At 35.1% G+C, this 6,000-nt stretch overlaps 1 protein-coding gene across 3 annotated transcripts in view; it reads right to left on the bottom strand.

Moving 5' to 3' along the window:
• The window catches only part of UACA (uveal autoantigen with coiled-coil domains and ankyrin repeats), a 111,487-nt gene that overhangs the window by 49,002 nt on the left and 56,485 nt on the right, over window positions 1-6,000 (bottom strand). The gene's annotated exons all lie outside the window — the stretch shown is intronic.

The following is a 6,000-nucleotide window of genomic DNA, read 5'->3' as shown; positions in this document are numbered from 1 at the left end:
TCTTGGACCTGTGATTTCATTTGTAAAGACAACTTCCAGATAAGAAAATCATCTACCAAAAACAGGGACCTTCTCTGTAGTTCTGTAGTCTTAAGAAAGTTGCCTAGGTGGGGCAGCTAGGTGGCACAGTGAATAAATAGAGCACCAGCCCAGGAATCAGGAGGACCTGAGTTCAAGTCTGGCCTCAAACACTTAACACAAAAAAGCTAGCTGTGTGACCTTGGGCAAGTCACTTAACCCCAATTGCCCTCCAAAAAGCAAAAAAAAAAAACAGTTGCCTAGAATACAGAGAAATTAGGTAGCTTATCCAGGATCACTTCATCAGTATGTGTCAGAAGAAAGAATTCCAACACCTTTCTGTCACAAGACGGCTAACGTGCATCACCTTCAATCCTCTGGAATCATGGATTGTCATTGTGTTGCTAAGTTTTCATAGCTTTTTAAGTTGTTTGTGGTGTTATTACTGAATAAACTCTTCATTAGTTTATTAGTTCAGAATTCAGTAAATCTATAATGAATTAAGTTTAGAAATCCAGTTCTCTTGCTAATCACTGTTCTCAAGGAATTCTGCTAACCTTCAGGGATTCTACTTGCCATAAAGGAACTGGACCTAATATTTTTATATCACCAAGTCATCCTTCAAGGATGTCCAGTATGCTATCCAAAGTCTGGGCCACTGTCTTTCAGGTAGACTCAGTCACAGGAGGGAAGAAGGGGGGGTTATTGTTAGCCTTTATATCGAACTTCTGATCAATCATATTATTCCCTATGCCTTAGCTATGCAACATTTAATCTTGCTTGGAGAAACATGCTTTGGTTTAGCTTTTTGTTTTATATCATTTGTGACATATGTGCCTCATTTTGTTCGGTCTTTTCCCAACTGATGGGCATCCCATTAGTTTCCAGTTTTTTACCAACGCAAAAAATGAATGCTAAAAAAATTTTGTACATGTAGGATATTTTCCTTTCTCTCTGAACTCCTTTGGGCATAGGCCTAGCAGCATTTTGTGCAATATTCCAAATTACTTTCCAGAATGGCTGGAGCCATTCACATGTCTACCAACAGTGCATCAATGTGCCCATTTTCCCAAAGACCCTCCAACAACTGTCAATTTCCCTTTTTTGGTCATCTTTGCAAAGTTGATGGATGTGAAGCAGAACTTAACTTATTTTTCTTTTCTATCAGCTGTCTGGGAGAATTTTTTTCAATATGGCTATAGAAAGCCTAGGTTTCTTCTATGAACACTTGCCTGTTCAATCCTTAGACCACTTATCAATAGGGAAATTGCTCTTACTCTTATAAATTTGAATCAGTTCATTACATATTTAATCTTGGAAATGAGACTTTCTTGGCAAGACTTGGTTCAAAGACTCTTTTACCAGTTAACTGTTTCTCTTTTGTGATAGGACCGGTATTTTCCTGATGCACCTTCCCTGATCTCTCTGACACAGCTTCCTCCTCCCCATTCAACCTGATTGGCCCAGTTTCTCTGATGTAGCTTCCTGTCCAGGAAGCATAAAAGGTCCCAACTTTGGGGCAGCTAGGTGGCACAGTGAATAGAGCATGGCCCTGGAGTCAAGAGGCCATTAGTTCAAATCGGGCCTCAGACACTTAAAACTAGCTGTGTGACTTTGGGCAAGTCACTTAACCCCAAATGCCCTACCTTCCCCACTCCAAAAAGAAAAAAAAATGTTCAGTGACTTTTGAGTGACTCATTTCATTATAACATTAAATCTGAACTAAGAGGGTGCTAGCTTTGTAACAGTACCTAAGACACATTTTAATCTTAGTTTTTTTATATTTATTTATGCAAAACCTTTTTAGTTTCATATAATCAAATTCTTTCATGTAATAAAAATTTATCTTCTATGACCCTCTCTATATCCCTTGTTTGGTAGTGAAATTTTCTTCTATCCATAGATGTATGGGTAATTTTTTCCACATTTCTCTAACTTCTTTATGATGTGATCTTTTATTTCCACGTGATCCATGTGAAACTTATCTTGGTATAAGTATGATGTGCTGGTATAAGGCAATTTTCTGGTATATAGCTAATTTCTTCCATACTGTGGTCCAGTTTTCTCAGAAATTTTTTTGTCAAAATGAATCCTTACACCAGTACCTTGGGTCTTCCTAGGCTACTAGATTTTCTCCTTCTCTTACATTGTATATCTAAACTGTTCTGCTGATCTATGTCTATTTTTTAACCTGTACCAAATTGTTTTGAGAATTGCTGTTCTATAAGATAGTTTGGGATCTGCTACTGCTAGACTCCCTTCTTTCTACTTTTTTCACATTTTTCCTCTCAGTCCATCTGTGCAGTAGTAAAGAAACCTGGACAGCAAAAAATTAGAAACAAAGTCGTTTATTGGCTGGGGAATAGATTGTGCTATGTGAATGTAATGCAACATTTTATTACCATTAGAAATGATGAATATGAGAAATTCAAAGGAACATTTTACCGGAACTCAGAGAATCAGGAGAACAATATACAAAATGAATAAATGTTATAAATAAAAGCAACACTAAAAGGTAGCTGAACTGAGATTAATTACAATGACCAATCTTTGTCACAGGTAAGACTATGAAGCATTTCTCCCTTCTGGGTAAAAATAAAGGACTATATATGAAGAATGTCGTATATATTGCTAGACAGGGTTGTCAGGAAGTATTGCTTAACTCTTTCTTTGTTACAAGGGAGGGTTCAATGGAGAGAGGGAATATCAGGAAATAGAATATTAAATAACAAAAGGCATCAAAAAACTGTTTTTAAACAATAAAGACCAATAGACTCTCAGGAGACAAGTCCTAGTCTGGGTTCAAAGACAAATACAAACTGTGTAACTTTGAGCAAGTCAGATATCCAGGTTTCAACTTCCTTAAAAGTAAAATGAGAATGTTAAACTAAATTATTTCTAAGGTTTCTTTTAGCTTTAAAATTCCATCTTTCTATGAAAAGGCATTCGGTATATTTCATAGATAGTAAACCCATTCCACTCCTTCATTTTCTCTGTCATTACCCTGGCAGCCACAGCCAAAGAACTACCTGATGGCTATGACAAGATCTTATGCTTTTCATCTTTTGCCCCTAGGTCTAAACACAAACTCTTCTTGGGAATTTAAGGACCTTCAGTATCTGGTTTAAATCTATATTTTAAGACTTAATACCTGTTACTGTGCTTCATACAGAGACTCTACGTAGTACAAGTTCTAGACAAATTGGGCTAATTGTCCTTCCCCAGTACAAGATGTACCTTTACAAAGGCTTTCCCTCCTGCATAGAATGCAGGCCCTCCTCATTACCTTCCTTATGGAATCTCCAGCTCTATTCAAGGCTCACCTCAATCACCATCTACAAAGACCTTCTCTGATTCCTTCCTTGCCCTCCATCTATGCCCTCCCTATTCCACTCCCAAAATTACTTTTTCATAACTATCACATTTGTCCATAAAAATGTGCTTCCAAAAAAGAATGTTAAGTTCTTTGAGAGCAAAGTTTATTTCTTTTTCACTTTGCATCCACAGTTCCTAGCACAATGTGTTACACACAGTAGGAATTTAATAAATCTTTGATTCGTGTATCCACCACATTAAATCATCTTTACTTATACTAAATTTTTCAGACCAATAGGAATTTAATACTCCCTGATCATCCTCTTCAAAAGCCAAAATATTGTATACCAAAATGAATCAATTAAAATAGAATTTGATGGCAACAGTTCAGAAAATTTTCTAGGGAAAGAAGGAGATGAAAAGGTAGTTTTTATGCACTCAGATAGTGCATAAAGCAGACATGGCAATCTAATTATTAAACAATTTGTTTAATTTCGGATGTCTTGTGGGACACCAGTTGACCTAAGCAATGCTATCAACTTGTTGATGTGAACTTTTAAAGAAAGAAAACAAAATGTTTCTATGAAAGAAAGGTGTAGTGATCCCAATAAAGAGAAATAAATTTTGAGTTCAAAGATACACATTTTCCTCAGAGTAATCCAATTTAATTTCCTGTGAAAATCTGATCAAGTTCTCTGTCACCCTAATTTAGTAGATTATTAAGACACATTTTAACTGTGTTCTCAGAAATTATGAAGGCAGATTCTTTTTCAAGATCTTGGTCCCCAAAATTTGAAAACTCTCCTCCCCATATTTAAGCAATGCCACAATAATATATTTGATAACACAGGCATATTTTGAGCAGTAGATAATTAACTGAAAACTAGATGCTAGTAAAACCACTTAAATGCATTAGGGAGTGGCTTTGTGAGGAACATCTGCCATAAATCCTCTTGTAAAAACCCTTTTTGTAATGAAAAAAAAATCACACAACCTCTCATACCTGCTTTATAAATTCAGATTTTATATGTTTTAGTTTCTTTTAAAGCAAGGCACAGCAGTACTATGGATCATAACTAATTTTTAAAATAAAAATTCTTCCTTACTAATGGTCTTATTTTTTTTTTTTAAATTTCAACCTAATTTACCTGGATACACCCTAAGGTACAATGGTTACTCAAAAATAAGCCAGTTCAAAACAAAATTCTGTTGCTATAATATTTTTCTTTTTGGAAGGGGGAAGGCAGGGCATTTGGGGTTAAGTGACTTGCCCAAGGTCACATGGCTAGTAAGTGTTAAGTGTCTGAGGCTGGATTTGAACTCAGGTCCTCCTGAATTCAGAGCCAGTGCTCTATTCACTGCCCCACCTAGCCGCTCCTGTTCCTATAATTTTAGCTAAGACAGGAGGTATATCTTAATGTGTCTAATATATGACCCAACTACCTGATGTTTTCATTAAAGAAAAGTATATGTGAGTGTGGGTAAAGGGAATTCTTATCTGTGCACTTCTAAATGCCAAAAGCATTCTGATGAATTCCATGAAAAGACAAACTTTCTCAACTTCAAATTTATTGCCAACAACTATTATTTTTTTCAAAGCTAAAGCTTATGGTTCATTCAACACAATGCACTTTTATAATAACCATAAAACTAATGAACTTTAATTTCAAAACCGAACAGGATGGATAAAACTTTTTAAGGAGAATAGCACTACTCCAAAAACCATTCTTTCATAAACACACACACACACACACACACACACACACACACACACAATTTAGGAAACACAAGTTTCACTGCACCTCTAACCCAAATATAACTAGCCTTCAAACTCTTCCTACTTGAGTTCCAGAAGAAAAAACAAACAACATGTGGAAACCACTAGCAAGAATTAGATTATGTCAGTGTTTCCCTTCCTGAGTCTTATTGTTCTATGGCTTGAAACTCAGGAAAATTCTAGAATGAAGAAAAAGACTTAAAACTAATGACATTACCATTATAGAATTACCTATTTGATGTTCCCCTAGCATACTGGTTTGGAACACAGTTCAGACCTTTAACAGGTAAGTGAAACCATCATTTCTAAAAGTGTAAAAAAACAAATATAACCTGTATTGAAATGGTTATATTTGAGTACTGTGAGGAAAAAATACATCCTGCCTAAAATATATTCTTAAAGTACATTGCTATTTTACATTGCATTTTCCTTCTTCCTTCTCTCTTTAAAATGAATTTGTATTTACTTACAGATATATATTTTGTATTTACATAGCTTTGACTATATTATGTCAGTACCCTCTCTCCCAGTAGAATATAAGCTTATAAGCTCCATTAGGGCGGGACTGCTTCCTTTCATTTTTTTGTCTTTGTATACCCAGTCCCTCATATAATAGCTGCAACATATCAGGCCTTTAATAAATGCTTATTGGACTGGACTGAAGTCATGTAATGATATACTAAATTAAACAGATACTTTGAATTATAGCATGGGACCTCTAATTGAAAATAAAATGCTAGGTCTTTGAAGGAGCTTTGAAAGCTTTGTCTTCTGATGCCAAAAAAAAAAAAAAATGAAATCCAGTAGTTTCACTTTTCAAGTTTTTCTTTCCTTTTTTTTTATTAAAGTAAATCAGCATATTATTAAAAACTGCTTAGAAATAAGAATAA

This window comes from Petaurus breviceps, unplaced genomic scaffold (assembly GCF_028583685.1).
Source record: "Petaurus breviceps papuanus isolate PSGF00001 unplaced genomic scaffold, PetGlider_PUasm1.0 37, whole genome shotgun sequence".
NCBI classification, from domain to species: Eukaryota; Metazoa; Chordata; class Mammalia; order Diprotodontia; family Petauridae; genus Petaurus; species Petaurus breviceps.
The sequence above is the reverse complement of the archived record's forward strand: the minus strand, read 5'-3'. Positions and strand labels throughout refer to the sequence as shown.